General features: G+C 43.9%; 1 long non-coding RNA gene across 1 annotated transcript in view; it reads right to left on the bottom strand.

Moving 5' to 3' along the window:
- LOC148543158 (uncharacterized) overlaps positions 1-7,615 on the bottom strand; it is a 34,304-nt gene extending 26,689 nt beyond the window's left edge. The window contains exons 1-2 of the long non-coding RNA XR_015871118.1: positions 7,529-7,615; positions 6,097-6,233 (exon numbers count right to left, since the gene is read on the bottom strand). This is a non-coding gene — a long non-coding RNA (uncharacterized LOC148543158). The remainder of the gene's footprint in view (positions 1-6,096; positions 6,234-7,528) is intronic.
- Positions 7,616-20,506: the final 12,891 nt, after the last annotated feature.

Below are 20,506 nucleotides of genomic sequence, written 5' to 3'. Positions count from 1 at the left end.
TATAAAAATTGCCACCACCATTGCAATTTCTGCATCAATCCTATCTTTGTCTCCATGATCAATAAAAAAATTAGCAATAATAATAAAAAACAAAAGAACGCAATGTATCAGACATGGAGATCAATCTTTCTGAAAGGTCAATTTTCGATGTCCATCCCTAGCTTAACAAACATGTAACTCCAAAAAAAAATATGCTGCTTCCAAAAATTTTCTCTTACTGTAGGTCCAGGCCATAAAATTGCAGGCTACTCTAAATCAGGTTCTCATTGGTTGCTTTACAGTCTCAAGAGATCTGTAAAACAAGTTGACTCAAATTGTAAATCTTTTAGTAATACTCTTCTGTGGTTCTAGAGGTTTTTATCTGAAGTCACAACACTTTCTGAGGTAATACCATACTCTATCTTGGATTTCTGCTGTTCCAGCATTGCAGCAGTTAATCAATCTGAGTAGAACGGTCTATTTGCCCATTTGACTGTGGCTGGTAGGCACTGAACAAATATCTTTTTATTTGGAGCATTATCATACAAAGCTTTCCAGGTCCATTCAGCAAATTGGATACCTTAGTCCAGTGATTCTCAAACTCGGTCCTCAGGACCCCACACAGGTGACGTTTCCCAGGTCACCCAGCAGGTGCACAGGTGCAGTCATTACTCACTAAACACATTTTAAAAGATTCACAGATGGAACTAATTCTTTCACTTGTGATTCTGTGAGGATACCTTGAAAACATGCAATGTTTGGGGTCCTGAGGACCGAGTTTGAGAGGCTGTGCAATATATTACCATGCAATGTTGCATAGTTGGCCACAATAGTGACAGCTGATTAATTCTAGTCTTATGTCCCTAAGGTAGTGGACAGTTAAAGGATTATGCTACCTCTCTTTGTAATTTTTGTTACAGTAGCTAGCTAGAAAAAAAGGGGAGATGGGCTCCTGGGCAGGTTATATTGTAAGTAATGACCAGTATATAGCAGATAATAATGCAGTAGATATAAGGTGGTGCTCTCAAGACTAAGTAAAGCATGCAAATGGAGAAAAAGCAACAATAGAGAAATAAATGTATAACATAGGGCATGTGTAAGGGGTGTGGTATGCTAGGTCAACAGTTCTCATGTCAACATGCATTAGGTCGATATGAGAATGTCAACATTGGTGAAATGTCAACATGCTTAGCAGATTGGCAGTGATCATGTTGACATTCATCATGTCTGAATGAACAGATGACATGTTGACATGGCAGAATGTTGACCTATTGTTCCTGATGACCCAGCAGTGACTTGCCATGTCCTGGTGGCAACAGCATATTCCCCTGGGTCACGGCAGGCATTTGACCGTGAATGATCTCATGCGCAGGTGTTCCGGTAAGTATACATGACCGAACCCTCCATCTGGTGCCTAACCCTAATCTCCCCCCTCCCCACCACAGCCTTTAACCTAGCCCTCTACTTGCAGCCTTACCCTTCAGGCAGCGCCTAATTCTAACCATCAGCATTCAGAGAATGTCAACATTTCACATGGCGACATTTCAGATGTTGACATTCTGATTATGTCGACATGGCCCTTTCTGACATGTTGAACCATGTGTTGACATTATGGGGTATATTTACTAAAGTGCAGGTTTTTAGAAGTGGAGATGTTGCCCAAAGCAACCAATCAGATTCTAGCTATTATCTTCTAACAGATGCTAGATAAATGTTAAGTAGAATCTGATTGGTTGCTCTGGGCAACATCTCCACTTCTAAAAACTCTCATTTTAGTAAATTTACCCATATGAATTGTCATTGTGGTGTTGACACATGGTAACTGTCAATCAACTATCAACTATGTGAAAGTTGTGGCCATTAGACGGTTAATTCCAGTTGTATCCACACAAATGTGAAAAACCAATACAAATGATTGCGAAATATAAACAAATTTAAAAAAAAAAAAATCTTTATTTCTTTATTTTGGCTGTAATTATACTGCATATCTTATATAAAACTGTAAGAAAAGTTTGATCTATGTAATCATGCCCCTATCATAGATTGTTGGGTTCCAGTTAAAAAGGTTGACAATGTCTAGATGCACAATAGATGTTAGGCAGGCAATAGGTCGACAGGGACAAAATGTCGATGCAGAAAATGTTGACATGGATGACGGTTGACAGGGTCAAAATGTCCGCACAAAAATGGTTGACACATTTTAATGTGTGTTTTTTAGGGTTAGGCACTTACTCCGATGGTTAGAGTTAGGCACCAGGAGGGAGGGTTAGGGTTAGACACCAAGAGGAGGGTTAGAGTCTGAAAACAAAAAACACATGTGTTGGCCATTTTTGTATCGACCTTTTGACCCTGTCAACCTTTTGCATCTGTCAACCTTCATCCACGTCAACCTTTCTGTGTTGACCTTTTGTCCCTGTCTACCTATTGCCTGTCTAACATCTGTTGTCTATCTAGATATTGTATATTTCCTGTCTATCTTTTATACCAAATCCTAGATTGTGTTGCCCCATTCTATTTGATTTCATGAAAGAAGGAGTCTGTATATGGTGCACAAAAGTAATAATAAAAATTTTACCTTCTCTTAATATTATTAAAATAGTTCAATATTTATACTGTACAAGCAACAAAATATGGTTAAAATTATAGTAAAGTTAGAGATTGTGTATAGATTGAAAAATGTATGTGAAATTAAAATACTTTTTTCAGCTGTGTGTCTGTGTTCTTTTATCATATAATATATGTGAGTATATGTTTGTAATAGCAAAGTTCAGATAATATATAATTGGATAATTATATTATACAGTTATAGACAACAGTCTATACTTTCACAACAAGAATTAGAAGCCGAATTATATTTAATGGAGCATACACACGGTCAGATTTGACAGATGAACGATTTGAACGATTTTACCAAAGTTTTGAACGATTTGAACGATTGAACGATTTTTGACTACATTAAAATGAAAGGAATCGTCCAAGTCTGACTGCAAACACATCAGATGTCAGATATCGTTATCTGACAAACGGGAACGCGCATCGTTCATCGTCCATCGTTCAGGCATGTCAGATATGTCAGATTTTCCTTCAGATATGAACGACTGAACGATTTTTAAATCGTTATCGTTCAGATCTGAAGGAAAAATCTGACCGTGTGTATGCACCATTAGGGTTTGAACACTGTAGTTCATATAACTGATTTAAATTATTTCAGATGGACATATTAGTGCCAGAGAACACGTTTAACACATTTATTTCCAAACAACTCATTCCCCAAGCAAACTAGGCAATACAACAACATCTAAGGAGAAATTGGGTAGATACACTGCTTACATATTTCCTCAAATGTCACGCAAAACAGAATAGCAGCTGCTATTGAGGCTCATAAGATATGAATTTTAGCTGACTTAGCTTATACACAACAGTGGGCCTGATTCAGATTTGTATGCAAACCCGATGGTTTACGCACAAATCGCATGGTTCTGGGTCTGCGCAGGACCCATTCTGCGCATGTCCAGAACAGGTCCTGCGTCATCACCGTAGTCCTCCCTAAGCCGCAGCATGATTGACCAGGATCTTTCTACAAAATGGGAGCGTGTCACCTCCGTTATGTAGGCGTGTTGAGCCCAGGGCAGGCGCAGACATCCTGGACGCGGCAGAGGGCTGAGGGCAGCGATCATGAAGCAGCATCTATGGAGCCTGCACTTGGAACGCAGATGCCAGCAGGAGGTGTTTATTTCCTACAGACATCTCCTGCTGCATTAACATTTTAGTTGGACAGTATGGCACAGCCGCTTCCCTGCGTTAGGAAGCAGAAAAATAATGTTGTGTCAATGTCTGCACAATTTGTTGCTCAATTACCTGAGCAAACGCCATCGTAATTGAACAGCAGTACCCCAAATTTCCCCCTACTCCATCTAGTCATGGTGCTTGCATCAGAGGACGGTTCAGAGGTCTCCTAGATGATGCCTCCCATTCCTCTATTGCAAAGGGGAGAAAGTAAAAACCTAAATTATTAAATTAAAAACACAGTTATGTGCTTTTTATTATTGATTTCTTTCAATTTTAATCCATTTTTACATATGTAACAGAAATAAAGCATGTTCCATGTTCAGCTTAACAGTCATGGCCATTAAACTTGTAACCTATAAACTATTATTTTGACTTTCAAATTATTGATGCACATGCCTAACTTTTCTCAAATAAAACACGTTACCATCCTACACATGCACTGTCATTAGGGGCATATTGGGAGCTATTCATTAAAGTGAATGGGCCCGTTACACATGCAGGAACAGTAGTTTCTGAATATTTTAAGTACTGTAACTGGCCATCATTTGTGCCCGATGTCACCACCCATACTCTGGAAACTCAAAGTTTTTAAGAGCTTTATGCCAGGAACTGACACCATGTTCAGATGGTGTTAGTTTCCAAGGCCCCTCTCCTTCCTATTGGCAGGATATCTATTTGGAGCATCTGCCCTGGCACCGAAGCAATGCTAAATCAGAACTTTGATATCCAACTTTGAAACTCACAGCAAGTTAGACACTTTATTAACGGGGGCCGATGATGCTTAATAATGAATAGGCCCCATAAACAACACACAAAAACCATATAAAACACTGTTTAGAAACAGGAAAAACAAAACTATGACAATTAGTTTAATTAGTGTCTGCCTTGCCTCCAAGTTCTGTACTATGACCTTACTAGGGGCTCTATTTACTACAATCCGCATATTGAATGCGGATTGTAGTGTGATATTACAGAGTGAATTCGCATTGCGAATTCAGGCAATATCACAGGGATTTACTATAAATCCCTTGCAGGGACAGAGCTTGCGATAAAGCTCTGTCCCTGTGGATCCCATCCGCACTCTAGTCGCGGTATTTTTGGAAAAAATACCGCGACTAAGAGCCCGCGCATGCGCCGACCGACCACCGCTACTACCCCCCCACCGACGCTAAGCCACGCCCTTGGTGCTAAGCCCCTCCCCCCACGATCGCGGACCCCCGCGACCCCCCCTCCCCCCCGCGACCCCCCCCTCCCTTCATTACACTTACCTGCATCCTCCTGGCCTCCGGTGGTCTTCTCCGGGCTTCCCGATCAGGTGATCTCCCATACTGCACTGGGGCCCGATCACCTGATGACCGGGCCCCAGTGCACTGTGGGAGACCAGCTGACCGGAGAGGAGCCATCACCGGAGGCCCGATCACCGGTCCCTGGATTCAGGTAAGTAAAAAAAAAATGTTTAATTTTTTTTTTCTTTTTTTTACAGCAATCAGCTGATTACTGGTACCGGCTCCCGCCTCTGCTCTCCCCGTTAGAGCAGAGTGGGAGCCCGGTAACCGGGGGAGACCCTGGATAACGCCACCTTTAGGTGGCGATATTATCACAGGGCTGCCCCCGGTATTTTTTTACAATTTATTTTTAGTAACTTGCACACAGATCACATTTCCCATTACAATTATGGGAAATGCGATCTGCTTTACTAAAAATAAGTGATACTGGGGGTTGGAGTAGAATTTTACTAATTCTACTCCAATTGCCCTGTAATAACTACAGGTGAAACTAAAATAATGTGAAAAGGGTGTGAAAACACCCTTTTTCACTTTATTTTAGTAAAAATAATGTTAATAAATAGGGCTCTCGGTGGTGAATAGACCCCTGCAGGATCACTGTCTACAAAAAAGATCTAATAATACCTAAGGGGGAAATCTATTCTGAGCATCTGCCCTGGCACTGTAGCAATGCTGAATCACTATGGTACTTTGATAACTTCGCAACTCACAGCAAGTTAGAAACTTTATTAACAGGTGGGCGATGGTGCTTAATAATGAATAGGCCCCATAAACAACACACAAAAACCATATAAAACAGTGTTTAGAAACAAAACTATCACAACAATTAGTTTAATTAGTGTCTGCCTAACTTGCCTCCATTGTCTATACTATGCAACTCACTAGGTGGTGAATAAACCCTTGCAGGGTCACTGTCTACAAAAATATCTAAGGGGGAGGTTGGTGTAATACCAGATTATGCAATAGACAGCAACTCACCACAATATCAGCAATATCAGACACATTTGGAAGGCTGTAGAAGAGCACACCACCAGAATTGTACCTGGTTTCAATAGCCCAAATGTTCACTCTATCACACGTCCAGTGGCATTGCGTGCCTCATTATATTTGTGTTGAGCAGTAGTCAGTGGTTGCAACAGAGGTGTCAGAAGCCAGGAGTGACATCCATAGCCTGAGTCACTTCGGGGAATAAAAACAAAAAAGCATACACATTATGAAAGACAAATAACATACATTCAATTGTACAATTATGGCTTGATGACAGATGGGTACAGGGGGGACACTGCCTGGTGACAGGGAGGTACAAGACACTGTATGAGGTTTTCCTCAGTTCACAGTAAGTGGTCAGTCACGTAGGTACAGCATTGCAGCATTCAGTGCATATGGCCAGAGCCACCGACAGCCGCGAGGGCCCTGGTGACAGGGGGTGTGGCCTAATTGCAGGAGGCTTGGCCACATCACCTTAGAAAAAAAAATAAGAAAATAATTTTTGCAGTGCCGCTGCGTGCTGGGGAGGGGGGCGCTGTGTGCCCCTCAGCCTGGTGCACAGCCAATGGGGGGTGTGATCCATGTGATCACTCCCCCCATAGGTATAGTAGACTGATCCGGCTGCTGCTTTAGTAGCCACGAGCTGTCTCCAAGTGCAGCCAAGCACACAGCAGCGTGTACTGGGCTGCTGTGATGTAAGAGGGAGGGGGAGCAGTGATTAGTACCCACCCCCCCTTCCTCTCGGCGCCCCTGCATATGGCCGGGGAGGTAGAGACACATACAGCAAGTTTGTTTAAACAAGCACTCCGCTCATTTATTGTATCTTCACATGATTATAAAGTATTCTGATAACAAAAGAAGAAAAAACATCACTGCGCATATGCAGATTAATTTTCATGCTGACATTGCTGCTTGCTAGAAGCTGATTGGTCTGCACACTATTTCTAGAAGTTCTACTTAGTTCTCCTTAGCCTTGGGTAGCTAACCATGAAAATTTACTGTGGCTGACTTAACCCTATACAGATGCAGTTCTATGTAACATTCTGTTGCAATACATTTGAACATTTAAATATATATTAATTCACAGTTCCCTCTTTTGTTCAAATTAATACTCTACATTACAAGCTATACTACCTGCTACTGGTGGTTGCCTTTACACAGATACTACTTCACATTACTCTTCACTATAAGAGCAATGGGTGGTGGGCACAATGACCATTCACACCTGCCGGGTATACCCCAGTTTACCCTCTTCCAGACCCTGGATTCTAAAGTCTTTGTACGTGTAGCTATACCAATTAGCAATGGGGGTTGACAGCACATAGCCTGCCAAATGTCACTACACATATACCCAAATATTCCTGGACCTTATACCCCATTCAACTTCAGGTTTACTTATAGAATTGCAGCATATTCAATTGGGTTAGCCTCCTTATTAAGTCCACATATTAAACAAGAATTGAGTCAATAGTGTCGTGGTGACTTACAATTCTGACAATGTGTGTTCATCATAGTCTTGTGCTCCGGTTTGCCGGTCATCATCAGTCCAGTCATAACGTACGGGTCTTTTTCTGGTTCGCCCTTAAAAGAACAGCAATACAGTAAGTATTTTCTTAATCAGTCATATAGCAAACTTAATAACAATAAAAACAATGACTAGTAAGGCTAGGCCCTAAAGTATCATTCATGTGTAAAATACCAGAAAACCATCCTCCAAGACCCTTAAACCAATTAGCTGGATTCAACCATGAAAACCATCCTGAAAAGTATTCATTATCATTGCTATCGATAGGTAAATTTTTAGCTTTCTGATATCATCCATGTATTCATTTATAACAGTCTCTGGATTATCAGTGTTGTTTGTGAAAAAGGTGCAGCACTGGGCTCCAAACTGAGGACCTGATTCAGACCCAGTCGCTAAGTTGCACTCGCTCGCTCTGAGCGATTTTCGTCCGTCTGCGCATGCAGTGACAGATAGTGCCATTTGTGGGTGGTAACTGGGGAAGGTGCTTGTAAACGGGATAGTGTTGTTGTGGGTGCAGGCGTGTCAGGCCACCAAAACACTGTTTAAAGGGCGTGCATAATTAGCAAAGTAGCGTCATTGTACACGTCACCTGCATGTATTTCAGCCCGCACTGATCGCTGTGCTTGCGGCGGGTTAAGGCAACCACAAGGGCTGCGAGTAGCTCAGATGGCTCTCAATGTTACCGATTATTCCTACATTTCCCGGAGATACGTGTGTTGTGAGTGGCAAGGGGGCGTATTTAAACACTTGCGAGGGCACATTTTACCGTAGCTCGCTAAAACATAGAGGGCGTCTTTACGTGACGCAGTGCAAGCACATCATTTAAATATCCGGCCCCTTTTTGCCAGCGAGCGGTCGCAACTTGCGATCAGGTCTGAATGAGCTCCTGAGTATATAGTATAGTGCAATACTCTCCAGCTTGGGCCATCAGATAATCAACAATCATACGGTGCTGGACCTGTTCCCTCTTTATCATTTTTAACTCCGTGCTCACATATCTAAATGTGCTGCCATAGATATATGTAATATTATCTATAAGATTGAGATAGAAAGGATCATCGCTCATAATCAGTTGTTTCATAACATCATGGGGTACAATGTGGATATCAGTCTGCAATCTTACTAGTGTTAAATTGCCATGCGCACCATACGGAAGCCATTTGTAAGCCCTCTTACCACATAAACAATATACCCCTGCTGGTGGCGTGTACACATGCCCTTCAGTGATCCTGTCAGTCAAACGAATTGTCATCAGTAATTTGAGGGACACACCTGATGTTGCCCTTACTATTAGTGGAATATAAGACATCATATCCCCTGGATTTCCAGAAATCCATACAAAATCTCCTAGTGACATTGGGTTAGGCAGGGTAGTTGGAAACTCAGCAGAACATCGGGTGAAGTTAACAATAATGTCCCTGTACCAAGTATCACCCAGATTTTTATTAATTCCAAGTACTTGTTCCCTGGAGGGGTATTTTACATGCCAACCAGGGGGGGTTATATAATTGCTTTAAAATGTAACTGGTTTTGACATAGTTAATAGGCATCATTTGCTCCTTTAATTTTCATTGTTTGCATTTCCTTCAAAGTGAGGGGTGCTGCAACCAAAAGGAATACTGTTAAGGCCCCCATACATCAGAGATGGATTGCAGCAATCGTGCAATTTGCAATCGATTGTGTATAAAAATCTGCAATGTATGGGCTTCACAGATCGCAGATTGCAACCAAAAAGTGATTGGAATTGTTTAATCAGATTGTCCAACATGTTGGATTTAACAGATCGATTGGGGCTGTAGAATGCTAGTGTATGGACATGATCAGCAGATTTGCAGACCGTTACTAGTAAAATGATGGGCCTTTCAAGATTGTCAGATCTGTGTTTGCTGCAATCGATCTGCAAATCACTGAAAAAGATCTGTAGTGTATGGGTGCAGATTGCTAGATTGGGAAATCCTAAGATCGGGCAATAAATCTTCAAATTGTTCAATTGTGGTTTTCAGATTGTTGATGTATGGGGGCCTTAAGAATACTGGTGTGATTAAGAAGAGTTACAGTATTGGTGTCTGTGAATCTACAAATAGTAACCATACCAGTAGTATGGCTTGAACACATAATAATGACCAACATGCAATACATCCCCACAGGCCCTTGTCTGGCTTGGGGCCTATGAGATTATATCTATTCATGTGTTTGGACACTAGTACTCCCCTTATTAACTTTCTTGCAATGGGAAGTGTGGATCCAGGTGTCACAGCCTGCTACCTTGACAGAGGTGGCTGTGGTCAATAGGACTTGGTATGGACCCTCAAATCTTGGATCCAGTCCTGTCCTTTAGTGTTTCTTTATCACTACCCAGTCTCCTGGTACCAACTTGTTGGTACCTTCAAGGGAATTGGGGTCTGGAATAGAGGCAAACATTTTGCGCATTTTGGTTAGTTCATTGTGCAAATTTATAACTAATTGCGTCAAATCACCATGCTAATTTTGCAATTGCTGTGGAAAATAACACCCTGTTCTAGCTGGAGACCCAAATAAAAATCTCTAAGGGGGTAAGTTTATGCTTCCCACTGGGACTATGCCTAACTAAAAACAGTGCAAAGGATAAACATTCTAACTAGGGGTGTGCACCGGACACTTTTCGTGTTTTGGTTTTGGATCTGGATCTTTCTTCGTGTTTTGGATCTGGATTGGTTTTGCCAAAACCACCCTTCCGTGTTTTGGGTTCTGGGTTTTGTGTTTTGGATCTGGATTTTTTCTTAAAAAATAAAAAAAAACCGCTAAAATCACATAAATGGGCCTTTTTTTGTTCCTACGCTATTAATAACCCCAATAACATTAATTTCCACTCATTTCCACTCTATTCTGAACACCTCACACCTCACAATATTGTTTTTAGGCCAAAAGGTTGTACCGAGGAAGCTGGATGACTATGCTAAGCGACACAAGGGGGCGGCACAAACACGTGGCCCATCTAGGAGTGGCACTGCAGTGGCAGACAGGAAGCCAATCAGCGTTATGGTGCCCATTTGCATGTAGCACGAACCCGGGAGATCCGTGCTACATGCATCTGTGTGATTGGCACAGAGCAATGACAGGTCCGTGAGACCCGTCTGTGCTGCTGTGGTAAAAAAAAAAAAAAAAAACCTGTGTAAAAAAAGAAAAAAATGGCGTGCACCCCCCCAAAAAAGAGCAACCAGCCCCGGGCATTAGTAACCCAGTGCTGGGTGTGCTTAAATACAGGGGACAAACGACGTAGGGGTCCCCTGTACTTAAGCACAACCAGCACCGGGCTAGTCAGAACCAGCGCTGGTTGCCAAAATACGGGGGACAAACGACGTAGGGGTCCCCTGTATTCTGCGCAACCAGCTCTGGGCTCTGATCCGGTCCTGGTTCTGGAAATATAGGGGACAAAAAATGAGTAGGGTTCCCCTGTATGTTCCAGAACCAGCACTGGACTTTTTCTAGCGGGGGGCTGATGCCACAGCCAGGGGAGCCCTTTCACCGGGCCCCCCAGCCGCAGCATCAACCCTGACCGCTAGTCAGCCCAGGCCGGGGATCCCTGGAGAGCTGGGGACCCCCCCAATAAAGGGGTCACCCTCTCCAGGGCACCCCAGGCCCAGGCTGATAGCCCGGGGCTATCCCCGCCACCCCTGGTGGCGGTGGGTGGCGGGTTGATTGTGTGGTGTGGTGTAAATAAAGAATATCAAACATTGTCTTTACAAGTAGAACTGCAAGTCCCAGCTAGCCTGCCCCGCATGCTGGTACTTGGAGAACCACAAGTACCAGCATGCAGGGCATTAAGGGCCCACTAGTACCTGTAGTTCACCTGTAAAAAAAATGTTTAAAAAAACACAGGACACACACACCGTGACAGTATAAGTTTATTAAACATACATACACACACACACACACACATGTACACATACTCACCTATGTAACCTGTAGCATCGGTCCACTTGTCCGGTAAAGTATCCCTAGGGGACCTGTGAAAAAAAACATACTTACCATCTCCTATGCGAGGTTCTGTCCTCTTCGTTCCAAAGTAGGCATCCCCGGACTTGGCAAAAAAAAAAAACGAAAACGCGATCCACGAACTTAGTACCGTTCTATAGAACGGTACTTCCCGAATGAGAGCTTAGCGGCGGGGTATCACCATGGAAACCCCGCTGCTAAGCGTTCATTGGCTGAGAGAGGTCATCTCCCGTCTCTCAGCCAATGAACGGCTCCCTCCATTGTAGTCAATGGTGGGAACCGCAGGGTAAACTTTAATAACCTTGCGGCTCCCAGCATTGACTACAATGGAGGGAGCCGTTCATTGGCTGAGAGAGACGGGAGATGGCCTCTCTCAGCCAATGAACGCTTAGCAGCGGGGTTTCCATGGTGATACCCCGCCGCTAAGCTCTCATTCGGGAAGTACCGTTCTATAGAACGGTACTAAGTTCGTGGATCGCGTTTTCATTTTTTTTTTTTGCCAAGTCCGGGGATGCCTACTTTGGAACGAAGAGGACAGAACCTCGCATAGGAGATGGTGAGTATGTTTTTTTTCACAGGTCCCCTATGGATACTTTACCGGACAAGTGGACCGATGCTACAGGGTTACATAGGTGAGTATGTGTACATGTGTGTGTGTGTGTGTGTGTGTGTGTATGTATGTTTAATAAACTTATACTGTCACGGTGTGTGTGTCCTGTGTTTTTTTTAAACATTTTTTTACAGGTGAACTACAGGTACTAGTGGGCCCTTAATGCCCTGCATGCTGGTACTTGTGGTTCTCCAAGTACCAGCATGCGGGGCAGGCTTGCTGGGACTTGCAGTTCTACTTGTAAAGACAATGTTTGATATTCTTTATTTACACCACACCACACAATCAACCCGCCACCCACCGCCACCAGGGGTGGCGGGGATAGCCCCGGGCTATCAGCATGGGCCTGGGGAGCCCTGGAGAGGGTGACCCCTTTATTGGGGGGGTCCCCAGCTCTCCAGGGATCCCCGGCCTGGGCTGACTAGCGGTCAGGGCTGATGCTGCGGCTGGGGGGCCCGGTGAAAGGGCTCCCCTGGCTGTGGCATCAGCCCCCCGCTAGAAAAAGTCCAGTGCTGGTTCTGGAACATACAGGGGAACCCTACTCATTTTTTTCCCCTGTATTTCCAGAACCAGGACCGGATCAGAGCCCAGAGCTGGTTGCGCAGAATACGGGGGACCCCTACGTCGTTTGTCCCCCGTATTTTGGCAACCAGCTCTGGTTCTGACTAGCCCGGTGCTGGTTGTGTTTAAGTACAGGGGACCCCTATGTCGTTTGTCCCCTGTATTTAAGCACACCCAGCACTGGGTCACTAATGCCCGGGGCTGGTTGCTCTTTTTTTGGGGGGGGGCACGCCATTTTTTTCTCTTTTTACACAGGTTTTTTTTTTTTTTTTTTACCACAGCAGCACAGACGGGTCTCATGGACCCGTTAGTGCTCTGTGTCAATGACACAGATGCAAGTAGCACGGATCTCCTGGTCCGTGCGTGCATCTGTGTCATTGAAATACACAGCAGCACAGACGGGTCTCACTGACCCATCTGTGCTCTGTGTCACTGTCAATCACACAGATGCATGTAGCACGGATCTCACGAGTCCGTGCTACATGCAAATGAGCACCATAATGCTGATTGGCTGAGAGCCGTGACAGACGGCTCTGTCAGCCAATCAGCACTTTGCCCATTAAAGGCAAAGGCATTTTTTTTAAAATGGCCGCTCGAGGCAAAACCTCGAGATCCGACAGCAGATCTCGAGGTTTTGCCTCGGGAGAGGGATCCGGGACAGACAGGGAGATCCGAGCTTGGGCTCGGATCGCCCCGGATCCCCGAAGTTCGGGTGGGTTCGGTTCTCAGGGAACCGAACCCGCTCATCCCTAATTCTAACCAGCTCCTTTGGGTTTCAGCCATTAGTTTCTGCAATTTTAATTTGAGTGTATAGTTTAGTCTTTCCACTCTGCCACTGCTCTGGGGCCTATATATGGGGTATGTAGGGCCTGTGTGATTCCCAGGTCTGCCAAGATGTGTTTTAAAATTTCCCCAGTAAATGAATAACTCTGTCACTCTGTATTACCTCAGGTATTTCATATCGGCATACAACTTCTTGTAGTAATTTCTTTGCAACTATCTTTGTGTTTGCTGCCCTGCAAGGCCATGGCCAATTTGAAACAGGTCTGCGTACACTAAAACATACATACCCAGAACATTTAGGTAACTGGATAAAATCAATCTGTAATCTCTGGAAGGGATAACATCAGGGCTGGATTAAGGTCTGTGGGGGCCCCTGGGCAACAAACTTGTGGGGGCCCACAGGACAAATAAAATAAATGAAACTTTTAGGGCCCCCCACAGAAATAAACTACTTTTATGGCAGCCTCCAGCCAGCACAACACCACACTAATAAAAAAAAAAAAAAACATGAACAAACTCACCCTCCAGGCAGTGCAGCACAGAGAACAGCCTTGTTCTGCTCCTCAATCCTTTTCCTTCAGTGGCGGCAGCGGTGACAGTCCAGCTAAGGAGGCGGACCCAGCACTCCTTCTCGGGCTCCCCCAGTCCCCAGTCAATCTGCAGTGCAGCTCACCTCCGCAGCCGCTGAGGGGGGGGGGGGGGCGGCATGGGGCTGCGCAGCGTGCTGCGTGACCCCTGATGGCACGCCCGCTCAGCTACACACAGCCTGCCCACTGCACTGCATGCTCGCTGCCGAGGGCCGTGCAGCACGCTTTAAGCAATGTGCTTAACTGCGCTGCCCGGCCAAACTGCGCAATGCACAGTTCAATCCCGGGATTGTAATCCCGAAGTATTTGTCCTAAAATCCCGGGACCACCTCGATCCCAGAATTGGCCTCCATAGTAGTGGGGGCGTTTGTCAGTGTGTGGGGGCCCTCTATGTGTGGGGGCCCCGGGACGACCGCCCCGTCCGCCCCGCCTATAATCCGGCCCTGGATAACATGTCTGTGGGGTACTTTTTTACTGGCATCTTGATCACTTTTCCAGGGTTGTGCAAAGCACAGACTACACACTCTGTAACATAGGCCTGTGCTGCCTGTATAAAGCCTGGTGCTACCCAATGCTGGTTTATCACCCTTACCATAGCATATCTTGAATGGTGAGTGTTTCCATGCAATATCTGGGCTAATACTGGGAACAGTGCACGTGGCAGACAGAGACTGTGCTTTATCATTCATCCATCTGTTACATGTGCAGGGTTGGTGCCTGCCCAATTGGCTCTCAGTTGCTATCCTAGCTACCTGGACTCTGGCTGCTATGTGCAGCTACTCACCTGTTGGTAGTCTCATTACCTGACCTCAGCCTGATGGACCAATCACAGGAGACCTCTCCCTTAATTAGGGATTCAAGTGAGTTCCCACCTGCTGATAATATTACTAGTTCCGGCACCTAGTGGATGGTCATGTGGTCGCTGCACTCTGTGCAGTTCCTTGCTCCTTATCCTTTGTTGCTGTCTGTTCCCGTGTCCATTCCTACTACGTGTTTGTGCCTTGCCAAGACCCTCCAGCTTACCTTTTGTGTCACCTCCGGTTTGTGTCCAGTCCAGCGTGTACCTGCCAGTTCAACCATTTCAAGTACTGATTCTGTTACAAGCTCCAACCTGCATTCACCTGTCAGTTCAACTATAGCAAGTACTGGTTCTGCTACAAACTCCAACCTGCATCTGCCTGCCAGTTCAATCATTTCAAGTACTGATGCTGCTACAAACTCCAACCTGCATTCACTTGTCAGTTTAACCATATCTAGTACTGGTTCTTTTACAAGCTCCAACCTGCAATCACCTGTCAGTGCAACTATATCAAGTACCGATTCTGTTACAAACTCCCACTTGCATCCTGAGTAGCTGGCCTGCCACAATCAAATCCATATCTAGCATTACTGCTTCAGCATAATTCCAGCCTGCATCCAGAAAAGCTGGCCTGCTACTATCCAGATCTACACATCCTTTCTGCTTATCCACCTGTGCCAGTTAATTGCAAGTCTTCAGACCATCAAGCCAGTTTCCCAACAGCAGACTCTAGCACACACCTGCATCTATTAGCCTCTGCTATTAACCCCTACCTTGCTTGCTGCTTTACTCCAGGTAAATTATTCTCTGTGGATCCCTGCCTATTGCATGAGCCCCATCAGCGAGCTCTAGGGGTCTCATGCAAATAGTGCAGGTACATTCATAACACCATCACCCTGAAGTTTCGCACCTAGGACCTCATTCAGAGCCGCTCGCAAAATGTGAGAGCTCGCTCTGAATTAGGGCGGCCGCTTTTCTTTTGAAAGGCGGCCTCCTGGCCGCTCGCTAAGCTGTGCGTTACCACCCACAGCTTTAGCGAGCAACTAGGTGATGGTCGCGACCATCGGGGCTTGCGACGAGACCCTTGCGGTAGGGTCTCGTCTACCGCAAGCCCCAGGCAGCTTCCTGCTCTAACAGAGCAGGAAGCACCCTACTGACATCACTGGTGATGTCAGTAGGGCCGCCTACAAACGGCAGGCATTCCTTCAGGAACACCTCCGTTTGTCTGGCCACCCCCCGCCATCACGCCTACAAAATGGGGCGAGCTGTCGATCAACATCGATTCAGCGCGAATCGCGTCACCAGGCCACCCGCTGCGGGGGTTTTCCTAGTAACTCAGCAGGGGGGGTAGGGAGGGATGGCAGCTTGCGGGAGGCTTGCCTGACTTCCCGGGGGGCCGGGACTGCACCCAATAATCGGGAGGCTCTCGGCCAAATCGGGAGGGTAGGCAATCTTGGTGTAAGGCACAATCAGGGAGATTACTATTTCAGGGAGTCTCCCTGACAATGAGGGAGAGTTGGCAAGTATGCTCTAGTGTGTGTTCTTTAACCTTAATTACAGCTAAATTTTTAGGCAATTGCAAAGCAGCAAACAAGAATCTAATGCAATCTGCATAAACTGCGTGCGGCTCACCCCCCACATAATAACATGATCTATCAATAAAAAGGTTTCATTAATTCAAGAAAAAATGAAAGTGGAGTATTTTTCTTTTTTTCTCATCATCACTTTATCACTCCCTTCTCTTCTGTCACTTTTCCCCTCTTTTGAACCCAATGGCAAAAGAATAGCTAGGTTCAAAACTGTACATCCTTTGATAGTGATATTAGATTAATGCTACTCCATACTTGGTGAATCTGGCAGCTAAGAGCTGTCTCTATTGTTTCTGTTGGCTGTTTTTATAACAGGCGGACTGAGGAGAAGGTTTAGTATATATTTCTACTCTCTTTAGATTTTGCTCTATGGTTCTCAAAATAGTGAGAAGTGTGTTGGGTTCTGGTGTTGCAGTCTCTGGTCTACTTTATACTCTTTCTCTATTTTGGGGGGATTTAGGCCATTAAGTACTTTTAAAAAATTATGATCTCTTTAGGCTCTACCAACCCAAACCCTTAATTTGTATATCTGTGGAGTATTAAGTCATAGTTAACCCTTCTCCTGCCTATGTTTTATATTTGCAGGAGCCTTTTCTGCAAGCTCTCTTTCTGTGCTTCTCTGTAATGCACAACCATTTGTTTTCTTTTCTACTGAGATCTCTGCAGCAATTAGCATCTCAGCTTGTAAGTGTAGTCTTTCAGCTGTTTCAAAAACATTAACTAATAAGGTTTTGTCAGGAAATACATTGGAGTCGGAATTTCATTACCATTCACAAAACCTACGTACCTAATTCCCAGTCAGCTTGTCTCTTGTGGATGCATGTCCCTTATGCATTGTGATGGCCCATTGAATATCAGAGTGCTTTTTCCAACCACTGTTTCATCAGTAACGGATAACATATAAACATCAGCTGCAATGGATGCTTTCTCATTACAAACGCTTTGTTCAATTTTTTTTGTTATATTCTACAATGATCTTCCACGCACCCCCTCGCTTCACACCAGTTATGGAGAGAATATCAGAATTCCTAGGCAATAACAAATACTGAATTTCATCATAAATGCATTCAGAATCAACCCGTTTTGCAATCTTCCAATCCAAGGTTTCTACAGGCGCCCCCATAGAAAATGGCAATTCACTCATATTGCTTGACAGCATATTGACCATTCAATTTCTGCTTAACTTTTCTACACCCACGCACACCTGCTAGGAACCCAGCCAACTGTGTCCATCTTATCTCTTGCAAGTGTAACGTATTCTTAAATCGTTTATACATTTCTTTTCAGTAAGACAAAATACGACATACACTGTTTCTAGCTGAGTGGAGTGGTAGCCTAGAGGCTTCTGTTTGCCCCAATGTTCTTGTGTAAGTACACGCTGTGCATATGCTTGAGTCCAGAGCCGGCCCTTGCCAATTTGGTGCCCTAGGCAAAATTTTGACTGGTGCCCCCTACCCCTACACATATATATAATTTATATATGTATATATACAGTGTATATATATATATACCGACAGAAGATGCAGCACTCCATGCTCTTAATAAAAGTCCAAGACAACGGCATAATATAGCAACGTTTCAGTGCCTTTATTACAGCACTGTCATTAGGCTAAAGTGATATGACATACAAACACGGTTTAAATACAACCTACTTACCACCACGTGCATCAGTGCCCAAACAGCTGGGCAGCGCGTACATGTCTGACGCGCATAATGATGACATCATCGTGCACGATGAGTCCTACATGATTACCATCACCATAGTTACAAACAAACACATACAAATAAAATTAACCTATTCACCGCTACATACTATGTGATATAGTTTCTGTGCAATGACATACATGTAACAATCAAGAAAGACATTAACCATTAATGCATATTTCCAATAATCCAATGTATAATCGCTGATGCAGTAGCATACAATAATAACCCATCGACAATATATGAAAATATATATATATATATATATATATACTACAGGGCTGATAAAGATCATGTCCCTATTATATATATATCAAACTAAATCCCTAATATTAGTAATAAAAAATTATTATTAACAACTGAGGCCAGTATTATATCAATAGTCCTATATAATAATGAATTATGCAGCAATATTGAATAGTACGCATTAACATATAGACACCATATGCCACAAAGACTCCATAGGTACACTAGTTAAAAATGCAGAAGATATAATCACTCAAATTATATACGAATATGCAAGCCATAAAGTACTATCTAAGACATTATAAAAGGCTGAAATGCATAATATAATATAATAGGAGAATTATCATAACCCAATAACAATATATCACTATAAAAAGTGGTGGAATCCAGTATGTTCATTGAGTCCCTTGGGAGCAAGGGTCCCCAAGCGATATATCCATTTGCTTTCAACTTGCAATAACTTTAACCCACGATTACCACCTCGAATCGAGAGGGGCACATGGTCAATCATTCTATTTCTAAGTGATGTTAACGAATGTTGGGCATTATAGAAGTGTCTGGCAACGGGTTGATCACTATACCCTGTATTCAGAGCACTTCTAATAGCAGATCTATGGACTGCCATGCGTTCCTTAAAAGTGCGTTCAGTTTTCCCTATGTACGATAACCCACATGGGCAGATAATCTGATACACCACAAATTTAGATGAACATGTTAATCTATGGCGGATGTGATACAACCTGCCAGAATGAGGGTGGCAAAAGGTGTCTCCTGTAATCAGGAAACCACAAGTAGTACAAGAGCATCTATAACATCCATTTCTACCTTTCAAAAAATTGCTTGGATGTATTACTTTAGAACTAGTAATCATAGGTTTAACTAATCGATCTCTAAGGTTGCGTCCACGCTTAAAACTAGCTATCAATTTAGTATCTTGTAAACCCAATTCTCCACCAGATTGTAATAATGGCCATAACTTTTTAGCAGTCTGATGAATAACTTTACTCACTGGGTTATATTGCATAACCCATGGGAATATCGGTGCAACAGAATGGTCGTTTGCTTTAGTGAGTACTTGCTCTCTATCAAGGCTCAACACCTTTGTTTTAGCCTCAATCAGGGATTCCCAACTATAGCCTCTTTCAAAGAACTTATTGATCATAGAGTTCATTTGGGATTCTGCCATTAATGGGTCTGATGTAATTCTTTTTATGCAAAGTAATTGAGAGTAGGGGAGTCCTCTCTTAAGGGGTTCTGGATGAAAAGTATGATTATGCAAAAGATTATTACGATCAGTGGGCTTCGAGTAGAGAGATGTAACAATACTGCCATTCTGAATTCCAATTTGGACATCCAAGAAGTTCACCTTTGTATCACTAACAGTGTACATTAACTTAACAGGGTGATCTCTGCAATTATGGTCATCAATAAGTTTTTCAAATGCCACATTACTCCCTCTCCAAAAGATCAAAATGTCGTCTATAAAGCGTGTATAATAGACAATATTATTAGATATATCCATATCCTTAAAAAATATCTCATGCTCCACCTCGAACATAAAAATGTTGGCGTACGATGGCCAACATTTTTATGTTCGAGGTGGAGCATGAGATATTTTGCTGCCTGTGTTTGTTGAAATTGTTTATGCGATCTTTGCTGATGCTTGGACTGATTGGATTAGTGCACCCTGGCTATTGGACATCATAAATGGAGTGCCGATCTACAGGATATGTGTGTGTGTATATATATATCGTGATAGGATCACTGGTAAAGTGGTCTGTGGCAGGTACATTTGTCCCAGATTCCTGTCTTATGTGTTCTAAACCCCCAGGAGAAAGTCTGCAGTGTAGCAGGCTTGAGTCTCGGCTTTTTGAAAAGCCGGTTTGGGACCTGGGGGTTGTGGGTGAGAGGAGAGGGAGGGCTCCACCCATGGCCACTCCAGGTTTTGGTTCTCGCAGCCTGGTAACAGGCTTGATTGGGTTCCCACCTGAGGGTGGCCAATATAAGCCTAGTGTGTTGAGGGCTGATTGTCTCACCTGGGAGAGCAGGCAGGGAGTTTGCTCAGAGACACTTGAAAACCTATCTG

The sequence above is a fragment of the Taudactylus pleione genome, unplaced genomic scaffold (genome assembly GCF_031769625.1).
Source record: "Taudactylus pleione unplaced genomic scaffold, aTauple2 ptg000006l, whole genome shotgun sequence".
NCBI classification, from domain to species: Eukaryota; Metazoa; Chordata; class Amphibia; order Anura; family Myobatrachidae; genus Taudactylus; species Taudactylus pleione.
This window is presented reverse-complemented; position numbering and strand designations above follow the sequence as displayed.